The 14163-nt window shown below is 40.8% G+C and overlaps 1 long non-coding RNA gene across 1 annotated transcript in view; it reads right to left on the bottom strand.

Annotated features, from left to right (window-relative positions):
* Positions 1-6460: 6460 nt before the first annotated feature.
* LOC141129916 (uncharacterized) overlaps positions 6461-14163 on the bottom strand; it is a 28320-nt gene continuing 20617 nt past the window's right edge. The window contains exon 3 of the long non-coding RNA XR_012241906.1: positions 6461-6609. This is a non-coding gene — a long non-coding RNA (uncharacterized lncRNA). The remainder of the gene's footprint in view (positions 6610-14163) is intronic.

Raw genomic sequence — 14163 nt, 5'->3', positions numbered from 1 at the left:
GGAGGGGGGGGGATCAGTGGAAATGCTGGGGGGTTGATGGGATCAGTGGCAGTGGTGGGGGGAGGGATTAGTTAGGAGGCATTACTGTGGCAAATTCTGAATAATGTAGGGCAAAGCTGGAAATCTTTGGCAAGTATATAGTGGGGGATTCTACACTGACCACCAATGTAATGGAGAATTTACAATGACCACCAATGTGAGGAGGGATTTACACTGACCACCAATGTGAGGGGGAATCTGCAATGACCACCGTGTAATGGGGGATTTTACGCCACCCACCAATATAAAGAGGGATTTCTACACTGACACCAATGTGATAGGAGCATTTACACCAACCACCAGTGTAAGGGGGAATTTATAATGACCTCCATGTAAAGGGGAATTACACCAACAACCTATGTCGAGGAGATTCGTACAGACCACTTATGTAAGGTGACACTTCTACATCGACCACCAATGTTAGGGGGGTTTACACTAACCACCAGTGTAAGGGCAATTCTACACCTACCACCAATGTAAAGGGAAATGTACACTGATCACCAATGTAATGAAGAATTTACACTGACAACCAATGTAATGGGGGATTTTACATCAACAACCAATAAAGGGGGATTTCTAAACTGGCCACCAATGTAAGGGAGAATTTGAAACTGAACACAAATGCAAGTTTGGATTTTTTTACTGATTACCAATATAAAGAGGAGTTTCTACACTGGCCACCAATGTAATGGGGATTTACATTGACCACTAATGTAATAGAAGTATTCACAGTAATCACCAATGTAAGGAGAGATTTACACTGATAACCAATGTAAGGGGGACCTTTACACTGGTCACTAGTGTAAATGAAAGGATTGTACACCAAGCCCCAATGTAATGAGAAGAGTTACACTGACCGCCAATGTAAGTGAGACATTTAGACTGCGTTCACATTTGTGTGTGTTGGGAACGCATGCAAAATCTCTTTCCTGACACATTCCTAAACCAATTTGCTTACTTTTGCAGAACAGGCTAATGTTAGGCTTAATGACCACAGTTGCAGGCAGGACTGCTCCATATCAGTATAGATATCCAGCATGATATTTTTCCCCATTGAGATCTGATGTGTTTTCAAAGTGTTCCTTTCATTTTTTGAGCAGTTTATATATTTGAAAATAATCTAATTTCTTTAGGCCCTAAAATGCCAGGACAGTACAAAAGCCCCCGAATGACTTGTTTTTGGAAAGTAGACTGTCTGAGGTATTTAGTAAGAGGCATGGCTGGTTTTTTGAAGTTGTGTTTTTTTCACAATGTTTTGGAAAATAAAGAAATGAAATACATTTTTTTTCACATCTTTTAAATACTGTCACCACTGCAGTACAGCATCATCATATTACTGGTATGGTGGTGATCAGGTATACTGACTGGTGACTTTTTTTTCTTTTTTTTAATTTTTCTTTCTTTTTTTACTATTATGTTTTTTTTACATCCTGTCGTCAGAGTAGCTCAGAGTCTCCATAGTGACATTGTACTACTCTGAGGGGTGATCATGGATGTTCTTTTACACTGTTATTGCTTATACAGTGAAGATCATTTATAAACAATAGTTTTAGCTGTCATGGAATGGGTTAGCTATTCATGAACAACTTGCTTTTGGTTGTGATCTGTGATTGGCTACAGCTAATCACATGGTACAGATAGCCAGGTACCATGTGATTGCTGTGGGCCAATCACAGATCACAACAGTAAGTAAGCTGTTCATGATTTGAAAGCCATTCATGACAGTTTTTTTACATTGTTATCATGTCACCGCTATAACAAACCACCGGACACAGCTTTCACAGGAGGGGTGAGCTGTGCGCCCCTAACCTGTTACCTGGAGCAGGCACAATGATGTACATGTACATGCCTGCACGTGCCACCCCACCACAGTATAATTACTGTGGCAGGTCTGCAAGAGGTTAAACATTACTAAAAATCGCTGCTCCCTGTCAAACTGAATTTTATTAATTTTTTTTCTGTGGTACGCGCTCATCAGGGCACTCCCCAGCATTGACAATGCCTTTGATATAAGATTAGAAAATGGTTGTTACAGTTTTTTGCTTCAATGGGGTTAGGATTCAGCAGCCATACTTTAGTAATGTTCACTAATCCTTGCTTGAACCAAACCCATGTACTGTATGTTTAGTTCATCACTACTCTTTACATCATAACTGCAACGTTTTTTCCACCTGTTCCTTTTCCTTGCCACAGCCTTCCATGAAGTCCCCTCTAATTCAGCTGTTGTTTTTTTCACTAGTTCATGGTTTCTAAAGGGTTGTCTGTTACTATTTGGGTACCTTGCCTTTAGTAGTAGTATAACCAAATCCATTGATATTCATATTTCCTGCAAAAGTCTGATCTTCTTTTTGCAACTGACATTTTACAAACTTCATAAAAATATTCAAACCATATGATGCTATGCCCCTCTTGAATTTATCTATTGGTCCCTGAGGTTGTCCACCATATTAAATGTGAATTTTGGGGTAAGGAAAGAAGAGGGATCCAGGTCTACCACAAAATCCCCTGGTGGCACAGAACCTACATTACCAGTGTCATTGTACAAAACCAAAGTTTATAAGAAGAACTTTAACTGACGGGACAAGATATACAGAAAATAAAGGATGCCATTACACATCTTACCCAGGATGACCTAATAGAGACCAGAACAACATGGAAATAAGATATGGAAAAAAACTGACTACGTTGGAACAATATTTGTTTAATTGTCATTACAGAAAAATCAGAGGAGGCTAACCCTGTGGACTTTATAGAATCCTGGCTTATCCAGACCTTGAGATACCTTGACCCCTTTCATTAAAGTGAAAAGAGCACAGATGGTGCCATTGCGTCCCCTTCCTCCTGGAAATCCTTCAGGACCATTTATGATCAAACTACTTAATTACAAGGACCGTGATATTATTCTGAGAACAGCAAGAGAGTTTTATTACCTCAACATTAATGGCTCTAAAGCATCAGCATTGCCTGACTTCTCTTCAGAAGTGAAAAAAGCATGCAAAATTTCAATGTTACACCCAGGTAGACAACAGTAAGTGACAATAGGTGAAATAATTGTTTTTGGACAGGCCTGAAAACGCTGCAGGACTGCTTGACCATGATAAAAAAAGCCCTTAACATTGTTAAGCCTGCAACTTACCAGTACCCTATAGCTCTTTTGGGGGCTCTAAATGCCCTTTATACATTACTTGATGCAGTACTTCACATTATGTTTTTTTTGCAACTTTTGTTTGAAATATGTTAAAAGTTACTTAGTATTTAATGTTACTTGGCTACCACTTTTGACCAGGCGTGCGGCATTTTAACCACATATTGTTTTCTGTACATAGGGGGCATTTTATTCCTTAAAAGGCTTGAAGGGGTATGGCCTCTGCAGTGGACTTATTTGTTTTGTTTTGTTTGAGAGCGATCTTCCATGCATCTAAATTCCATCCTACAATTATCTGTCAGCATGAGGTTAAAGCTGGGTACACAGTATACAGCTTTTATACAATTTTCTTCTACAACTGTCCTTTAGATTTACTAAAACCATATAATATGAGGTCAAACCTAAACACTTTCAATTTGTATGCAATCAGGCAGGCCCTTGCACTACCTAGCTGAAGGTAAATCTAAAGGAAATTGAACAACAAAAATTGTATAATGTGTATCCAGCTTAACTTAAATTAATATACATCCCATATCCTTAACAGATTTATTTTTAGACTTAAATGACTTCCCATCACGCATCGACACCACGTTCCCAGTTTCGTGCGTGTGACGTCGCTATGACGCCATCACGTCGACACTGTGCACCGCCCATCCAAGCGTCTATAAGAAGCGCCAGCTGCGGGGTGGCTTGGTTCGGCTCCGACAGATGTTATCCTTCTTTATGTAGCCGCCCACGTGGCGTTGGCGTTTACCTATTGGCGGCACTCTAACCTATATATATTCCCCCTAAATGGATACACATTCCCCGCTAAACACTTCCTACCGGTGGCCACTCAGGTGGCATTTTGGTGTTCTGGGAATCTCAGGTAATACTATGGCTCCTTTTGGCCTCCACTATTGCTGTTACACTCTTTCCTGTGGCACAGGCATATACATGCAACTCTATCTCTCCTGACTATATTCCCCCTGTTCAGTCATTACATTATCACTTATTTGTACAATTTTCACTGTTCCCTCTGTTTTTCCCCCAAAATTGCAACCGCTATACCTTTAGGTTTAGTCTGGTATTCACACATACTTATTCAACACTAACTATTCTACTTCATATCTATTTTATTCTACAGTCACTTTTAGTATTCTCATCCTTTTAGGACATGAAGATGTGATTTTCACTTTCAATATTTCCTCACAAAGTCGCCCTTTAGGTACCGCCTCAGCTCCCGGGGTTGTTTGACTTTTATCCCTGACAGGCTCACACCCTCGGTGCCCTCCACCCATCTACATAGGTTCTTTGTAAGTAATCTTTTATGGTTTTTAACCATTATTGCTACTTTAAGATTATATTATAACAATTTTCTCTACCTGCCCTGTGATCAGCCCCTGAGAATTTCCTTAAATATCTTTTATAGACAGTTACATTGCATCTGCTCCTGAAGATTGGAAAGATCCATGAAACGCGTAGAGCTCTTAGATGCTATTCACATTAACAACCCCTCTACACTTCTACCAGATTATGCCGTTTGGATTCCACCAACTGCTATTATATTACTGTGAAGACACACAACTTTAAAATTGAATTGTTTTTATCTCACCATTGCGATCCACATCGTGCTGCTATGTTGATGGGTCACCTTGTTATTTTGGATCATATTTATGGAACATTTATTCATATGTCATACTCTCTTACTCTGTCTACATGCAAGCTATTTGGTCACAAATGTAGTCCATTCACCAGACATTATTAATACTATGATGCAGTCATATGCAAATATTAGTCTGATGAATTCTTGCTATGGTACCATGATGACCATAATAGGCTGCTATGCCATTATGTTGTTTTATGATGTCTCAATAATATATATCTTACTATGAAATAAAGTTTCCTTGATTTATTATAATTTACTGTTTATACATTCATTACTATGCAATACGATGCGGTCACATTTATGGTGCAATTATTAGATATTCATATCATTACTATGTTGTGTCACCTTCCCAGCTATATGTCTCATTTAAAGTCCCAAAAAAAAACCCATCTCTCTGTTTTTAAATGCCATTCAGTCAAGCAGGGAAGATATATATTTTTTGTACTGTTGTCAACACTGTTCATTGTAACATTACCAATGTGTATGTTCTTTCACCCTACACACCTGATGATCTGAAATCTTTTATGCAATTTTGGGAAGATGAACCTGGTCTCATGACACTCATGATTGGAGATTTCCATTGTAATCTGAACTTGACACTAGATAAATTACCAACAGACCAGAACAACTTGGAGGTCATGTTTGATTGATGTATGAAGAGTTGAACAGCCCAGTGAGAGGCAATTTTCTTGTTTCTTCCGCATGCACGTGTCCCTCTGTAGCATAATTTTAGTACTGTGCATGACACATATACATTTTTGTCATATAGCTGTAAGTGTAAATAAGACCACACACACACTTGGTCTTTACACCCACCATAGGTGAACTTACCTCCAGACCCTTACGGAAGGTAACTTTATTCCCAGTGAATAGACCTATATCAGGCCTATGGTAATGGTTTATTTCTGTATATTAAAAGTTGTAAAACCAAATAAAAATATATCTGATAAAAAAAAAACTAAAAAACATTGTTCAATATTGAAAAAAAAATCCCTTTTCAACTTTTGTCTATAGATTAAATGGAAAAATAAAATAATTTATTAATATTGGCAAACAAATACCTAATTTGTTCTCAAATTGCAATGCATTTATTTACAGCTGTATTTGTTTTAGAAATAGTGACAAAGTTATCACGGAAAAAAAACAGTCCTTTAGTGGAAGAGTAAAAAATTTGAGGTTTGAGTGCTGAAGTGATTCAGCAAATTATTTTTTGTGTATCTGCTGCAATGTTTCTTACCTGGAGATCCTGCCAGTAAAGGCACTGCCTTCTGCAAGCGGACAACTCTTGCAGTTAAAACATAGGCAAGCACAGGTCTGATAGTTAGCCCAAAGGACTGCACATGGCAGGGTGAAAATACTGCTGTTAATTGAAAGGCAGCGACTAATGGCCCGTACACACGATCAGAAAATCGTACCAAAAAATACCGCTTTCACAGTGATCATACAATAATCTGATCATTAGTACGCAGTTTTTGAGAGCCGATTACAACAGTTCATCCAATATTATCGGATGGGACAAGCACGAACATTTTTCTAGCACAATTCCAGATTGTATGATTTTCATTTAATCAGTACAGTTGTTGTTCAAAAATACAATACAAATACACTAGAACACATTACATCACTTCCAAATTTTTATTCTGTCTTACGAGAATTTTCATCACTTTAGTTCATCACTTCATTTTCGACATGAGACTAGAATGCTAAAAAAACCCAAAAACGAACGATCATTCGTCTGATAATCTCATCGTGTGTACCAGGCATTAAGGTTGGCAGTCTGCAACAAAAAGTAAAATTACTGGGAGGATTTCTAAGTGAAAAGATTTGCATCAGATTCACTAAAATCTATTTGGCCAAAAAAACTGTAAACAGTGAGATATATTTTTCAATGTAGAACAGATGTGTGCAAGTACCTATACAATTAATTGGCAAATCTATTTACCACTAGATGTCACTGGCTCCTTTAGTCTGCACTAAATGAATTGCCAGTTTGACTGTAAACCAAGCCAAGACAACCAATAATAATATTTCTATTACTGTCTTCATTTAAATATGGTACACTAATATTATGCCGTACTATACAGTTTTAAAACTTTAATGAAACCTGTCTAATGTAAAAAAAAAATAGCATACTGTTTAAAAATGCACTTTTACCTCTATATCTTGAAATGGGTATACACCTAAATCCAATGCCTGTCACACGTAAGGAAATGTGTCTATTGTCAACTATCCCAGTTTAAATTCCCTTGTCCCTTGAAGTTTTAGTCCCATGCAGTGTCCTGATATCTCAGTGTGAACAGTTACTAATGCTGCTCAGCTCTGCCTCTTGCCATGTACAGATGACTCACCTGCAGACCCTGTGTTTACATGTAAATAATCTGCATTGATCATGTGACCGGACCCGAGCGCCCTCTGAATAGGTAAGTATAGACATCCTTCCTTCACTGTTGGGCTTAGAATAGGGTGGTGGCAGGTTTTAGTATAGTAAGTGTTTGAACTTGACTTCCATTTAAAGGTGATCTGTACACCAATTGTGTACATGGCCCTAGAAATGTCATTTACTTATAGTGTGATTGGGTCACTAGTTTTCTTACTGGTACCACCCATATTTTCTCATAATACTTAGTAAGCCTGCTGTAGAACTGATAACAGAGGAAATGTAGAATCTAATCTTTACATATTTTAAGGAAATATTTTTTAAGGTAATCCAAGTGTGCCAGGTTGGTATCAATGGGAAAGAGTCATACTTTTGTTTTCTTGGTTTTAAACAAAATAAAAAAACAATAAAATTTAGTTGCATTACTGAAACTTCCCCAATGCACGTATATTTCATATAATTGATTACACCATATAATTCCCTTTATTTCATTGTTGTTCTCCACAATGTTTAATGAGAGTAAAGCAAAACTTCAGTAAAAGTTATATAAACTAAAAAGCAGCTTTTGCTACAATATTCGTGTTCAGTCTACAGCTCTCCCCCACAGTAAATCATTTCTACTATTTAATGTTCTCAGTCTGATGTCCAGCAAAATTCAACCTACTTCCGCTAAGTCTGTGCTGTCTGTGACCTGCCTGTAATTGGACAGTGAAAGAAAAAGCCGCTCAGAGTTCAGCTGATCTCTCTGTCACTCTGCTTTCTAATCCTATCAACATGCTATTTGTCAGCATAATACAATTGATTGGCTTCTTATACTGCTACAATTGCCATGTTGTAAAGGAACTGCTACAGGCTGATGCCAGGTCAAATTCAGGGACTTACACAGCTTGTATTTAAAACACACACTTAAAGCGGAGTTCCACCCATTTAAAAGTTAGCAGCTACAAAAAAGTGTAGCTGATGACTTTTAATAAACAGACACTCACCTGTACCATGGTCCAGTGATGCAGGCACCCGAAGCCTTGCGCCTCTCCACCTCCTCTCCGCGGCACCGGCATTGTAACTGTGGGCGCCTGGCTGTGGCTTCACAGCCGGGCACGCACTGCGCATGCGCAAGCCACACTGCACCTTGTGAATGGCGGAGCAATCTTCTTGGACCTGTGACATCTCCCAGATGAATTGCAGGGAGGGAGGCGGGGGAGGTGAACTTCCTTCCGGCGCCACGGCGCCAGGAGAGTAAGTGGGAGCTGGGTGAGTGTCAAAACTGGGTACCCGCTCCCCCCCCCCCCCCAAACAATGACATGCCTAATGTGGCATGTCAGGGGGTCACCAGTACATAAAGCAGAAGTTCAATTTTTGGGTGGAACTCTGCTTTAATAATATATTATGGATTAAAGAGCTACATTCATATATGTCTTTTTTATTGACCTAGAGTTCCGCTTTATATTTTAGTGTAATTTAAAAAAAAATTTTTTGTAAACCACTAAGAATGACCAGTGATATGCAGTGATTTAATGGCAAAGTTCAGCAAAATTAAAAGCTAAGTTTCCAATCTTTATAAATAGGCCCCTCTGAGAAAGCCCTAATTATTTTATAACAGATTAAAAGACATATCCATCATCCCAACTACTGAGTCTTTGAAATGTAAATGAGAGCAAAATTATGCAAACATCAGGAACTTTCCATTGAATCTTAATAATGTGCCCCAATTATAACACAACGCAACAGTGAGAAAATGTACCTCTAACACAAACAACAATAAATGCACGATATGCAAATCAATACAATTAATTAAAAAGGAATAAAGATTAACTTAATCAATAACTACCTTTTGGCATCTACTTTATAACTAATTCATTGGGCCAGCAACTCTTTTTCATATAAATCAAATCTCTTTTAAAACTATTTTTGGAGAAAAACGGTTAAAATATATCCTTTACAGCACATACAGAAGAAAAAGATTACAATAGACATTAGATAGTCTTCAGTATCTGTATATGCATGTGTTTTAAGTATTAATATACTAAGTTAATTCTTTTTTTCTTCTTTAACTTAAGAAAATGCTATTTGCAAAATCAGTAGCAAAAGTCTCTTCTAAAAAAAGAAAATATAGGTGGTAATCCACGTATCACATTATATAAAGAATTGCTTATAGGGGCTCACTCAGACTAATCACAGTCTTTTTGCACCCACACAGCTGTCAAATTGGGATGAGCGGCTGTATCCATGCAGCCACTGTGTCCTAATGAACATAAATGGGCCACCTGTATGTAGCACTTGGCGGCTGAAGCCCCATAAATAAGGCTGTCATTCATGAACTATGGTTGTTTACACCCATCTGAATAAGGTCTAAATGAAATCACAGATTACTGTTTCTGTGCCATTCATTTGCTTATGTAACAAACTATACTGAACACAAGGTGGCACTGAAACATGTTGAAGTATAATGTTATGTTCTGTTTTAGTTAAGTGACATTCATCTTGACTTGTTCTGCAAGGTTGAAAATGTCCTGTACCTTACCAAGATCATTGCAATGAGTTTCAGGAAGATATCCCAACGTATTATATTCACAAACTAAATCAAATTAAATTAAATTAGAAGTAAAGCCGACTTTTATTTTTTAAGTCTTGGATAGCATAAAGGAGGCTTATAACCACATTTTTTTTGCCATCTTTGCCCCATTGGGGAGATTTACCTTTACTTCTTGTCCCAAAACCACACTGGTCTGGTAAAATCCTTGTCAGCAGGACAAAAAATGAGATGTAAATCACTCCAATGGAGCCCTGGAAAGAAGTAAAAACCCTTCCCACAATCAGTCTAAAACTAAGAAAATGTTTTGGCTAGATCTGTATTTTAATATGAATGTATATAATCCCAAAAACTAAACATCTCCATAGTCATTAAGTTTACCCTCACATGACTTGCTTTTGCAATGCATTGTTGCTCTTGTGTAATGACAACCAGAACCTGAAGAGGTTTGTTCTTATTGCACCTATGCATCATGCAAAGTTCTAAATCCTGATCTAAATCTTAGTCCTTTTTCATGTTCTTCCTTTTTTTTAACTTTATTGTGGATCTGCATACTCATGTCCTCTACTGTGCTTCAGATCCATCTCATAGTCCCCCCCCCCCCCCCCAGTACACTCATACTATCTTCTTCATTGCATACATGTATCCTCTCCTCCTCTGCACTCTTTATTCTCTGTCTCCACCCTTGTGCTGCAGATCTCATTTTCTTCCTCTACACATCCATCTTTTCTCCTCCATTATATGAATGTCTCCTCTCTTCCTCTGCACACTTGTCCTCTGACTCCACCCTGGTGCTGCAGATGAATGCCCATGTTCTTCCTTCATTAATCTCCTCTCCTCCTATTCATACTGACCCTCAGCCTCCAACCCTGTGCTGCAGATGCATCTCATACTTTTCCACTGTACACCTATTCTGTCTGCTCTATTACAAACATGGTGCACTGTTCTCTACTTCCAACCCCGTGTTGCAGAATAATCCCATCACATACTCTACACACCCATTTTATCACTTCCATTGCATACAGGTATCTTTTCTTCCCATGCACACTTGTCCTTTGCCTTCACCCTTGTGCTGCAGATTAATCCCATCTCACACTCTTCCTCTGTACATCTTGTGCGCATGCCCCGCGTGCATGCCGCGTGTGCGCCGCCGGTGTGCGCATGCGCCCCTGGTGTGCGCACCGTCGGTGTGCGTGTGCGCTGTTGCTGTGCGCATCGCAGATGCGCCGCGTGCACGGCTTGCGTCAGAGTACGTCGGATGTGCTGTGCGACCTACATGCCGCTGATCACGTGGGCGCGCGCGCACTAAGTGCACTGTTAAGTTAGGTTTTATAAGGATTGGAGCTCCTGACGTGCGCTGGGACAGCACAGAGCGATACTTGGGCACGTGAGTCTGGAAGTTTTTGGACACAATTGCGTCAGGTTGAACGCTGGTTACGGCTTGTGGGGAGTACTTTATTCCCTCGTATATGAGCAATGTCTTCCAGAAAACGAGGTACAGGGAGCAAGGCAAGCACAGGGGTAAGAGTACCTCCCTTAAGAACAGGAGAACAGCCCCATGCTGATGCAGCCTCAGTCTCCCCTGAAAGACCTGCGGCATCTGGCCTGGCTGAGCCATTGCATTTGTCAGGCATAGTGGCCACTACCAATATTCCTGCCTCCGCTTATGTTACAAAGGATAATTTGGCATCTGCCTTAGCGGGCCTTGAAGGCAAATAACACAGGGAGGGAAGAAGCGTAATAGATCTCCCTCCCCTGAGCCCGGGCCAAGTGACGAATCACTAGAGCACCAGGACTCTTATAGCCAGATGGGTCCAGGTGATCTGGAACCAGAATGGGCAGAGGATTTGGAGGAGGTGGCCATAAAAGACCTGGAGGAAGGAGAGGCTGAAGAATCCTCAGCTGAGGACTCCGGTTCAGAGGAGCCAATTTCAGCCTCCCATTCCCAAAAATTGTTTATCCAATCTCTGACTGAGATGGTATGAGTTGGGTTTAAGTTACCCCCTGTTCAGGAGTCTGGACTCTCCTGTTCTACTTTGGGATCCTTGCGACCTCAGCAAGGTTCCCAAGCATTCCCTTTGCATCCATTATTGGAGCAGGTGGTTTACGCAGACTGGGATCATCCTGACAGGATATACTTACCTCCAAAAAGGTTTTCTATCATATATCCTATGAAAAAGTTCAGGAAGAAATAGGATACACCTTTGGTGGACGCCGCCATTTCTTCAGTTAATAAGAGTTTAACCTGTCCAGTGGATAATGCCCAGGTATTTAAGGATCCGGCCGATAAAAAGCTAGAGTTCCTATTAAAAGCCTCTTTTGCGGTGGCTGGTGCAGCAGTTCAGCCAGCAGTTGCAGGTATTGGGATTTGCCAATCCCTAAAAGACCACTTTAAAGGGTTGATAAAAAAACCTACCTTGCCAGGAGGAACCTACCGAGGAATTGTCGGAGCCTCCTCATGCTTTATGTTTTGCAGTGGACGCATTGAAAGACTCAATCCAGCAGATGTCTCTTTTTGCGTTGCTGTCAATACATATGCGCAGGGTCTTGTGGCTAAAGAACTGGTCTGCTGAGATGCCATGCAAAAAGGCTACTCGCAGTTTTTCCATTCCATGGAGAACACTTGTTTGGCGAGGATCTGGATAAATATATCCAAAAGATCTCAGGAGGAAAGAGTGCCCTACTCCCTACTAAAAGGAGAAGTAAGCAATCCTCTTTTAAAATTCCCAATGCTCCAGGACCTAGTGCTTCTTCCCCCAAGCGGTATTGATGGCCTCAGCCGTCTGGGTTTAAAAGACCTCAGGGTCAGGGGAAGCCCTGGACCCAAAGGCCAGCCAAGTCCAACTCCAAGTCAAGCTTGTAAAGGGGCGCCCCCGCTCTCACGGGTGGGGGGGGCAGGCTTTGGCTGTTTTTGGATACCTGGGAAGAACTGGTCCAAGACAGATGGGTCAGTTCCACTGTAACACAGGGTTACAGAATAGAGTTCCGGGAAATTCCGCCAAACCGTTTTCAGTACTCAAGGGTCCCGTCGGATCCAGAGAAAAAGAAATGCCTGTTCCTAGCTTTGCAGCATCTGCAGAAGCAGGGGGTAATTGTCAAAGTTCCGCACGAAGAAATATTCAAGGAATTTTACTCAAACCTTTTTACCGTGCCGAAACCAAATGGGGAAGTAAGGCCCATTTTGGACCTCAAGGCATTCAACCTCTTTGTAAATGTCCGGTCCTTCCGTATGGAGTCGGCTCGTTCAATAATAAAATCTCTGAGAAAAGGAGATTATTTAGCGTCCATAGATATCAAGGACGTGTACCTTCTTGTATCGATCTTCGGTCCACATCAAAGGTTTCTGCGTTTCGCAGTAGAGGGCCGTCATTTTCAATTTGTGGCACTGCCATTCGGTCTGGCCAGGTTGCGGGGTCTTCCTGTCCGAGTCCAGTCTGACAACTCCACGGTAGTGGCATATATCAACCACGAGGGAGGTACCAGGAGCTGGGCAGCCCAAAGAGAAGTAAATCACATATTGACTTGGGCAGAAAAGCATGTGCCGTTTCTTTCGGCAGTGTTTATACTGGGGGTGGACAACTGGCAGGCAGACTTCCTAAGTCGCCAAAAATTGTTGCCAGGGGAATGGTCCCTGCATCCTGAGGTTTTTCTACAGATCTGCCAACACTGGGGGACCCCAGATGTGGATCTGCTGGCATCCAAGTTCAATACCAAACTGGACAGGATTGTATCCAGGACCAAGGATCCGCTTGCTGTCGGGACAGACGCATTAGTAGTTCCTTGGGATCGGTATTCTCTGATATACGATTTCCCTCCGATCCAAATTATGCTGCACTTACTACGCAGGATACAGGAGGAATGAAAGCCAGTCATCCTGGTGGCCCCAGCATGGCCCCGGAGATCTTGGTACACAGAGATTGTGAAGTTGGCTATGGAGGACCCATTGGTCCTTCCATGCCGTCCAGGCCTGTTGTCTCACAGACCCATAATCCATCCTTCTTTACGATTGCTGAATTTGATGGCTATTGAGACCAGAGTATTGAAAGACTGTGGTATTACGGGTTCAGTCTTGTCTACTCTGATAAATGCTAGAAAGTCAGTTTCTAGAACTATTTACTATAGAGTCTGGAAGTCATACATTTCCTGGTGTAAGTATACGATTGGGAGAGTTCTTGCCTCTCTTCAAACGGGAGTAGACTTGAAGATGGCTTTGGGGACAATTAAAGGACAGATTTCGGCCTTATCGTTTTTTTTTTCCAAAGACCGATTGCATCCCATTCTTTGTTACGAACCTTTGTCAAAGGAGTAGCGCACCTGAGGCCGCCGGTTAAACCGCCTTTATGCCCCTGGGACCAAAATTGGTACTGTCAGCCTTACAGAATCAACCGTTTTAACCTATTAGGCATATTGCTTTTGTCCTACTG

The sequence above is a fragment of the Aquarana catesbeiana genome, linkage group LG02 (assembly GCF_042186555.1).
Source record: "Aquarana catesbeiana isolate 2022-GZ linkage group LG02, ASM4218655v1, whole genome shotgun sequence".
Taxonomy (NCBI): Eukaryota; Metazoa; Chordata; class Amphibia; order Anura; family Ranidae; genus Aquarana; species Aquarana catesbeiana.
This window is presented reverse-complemented; position numbering and strand designations above follow the sequence as displayed.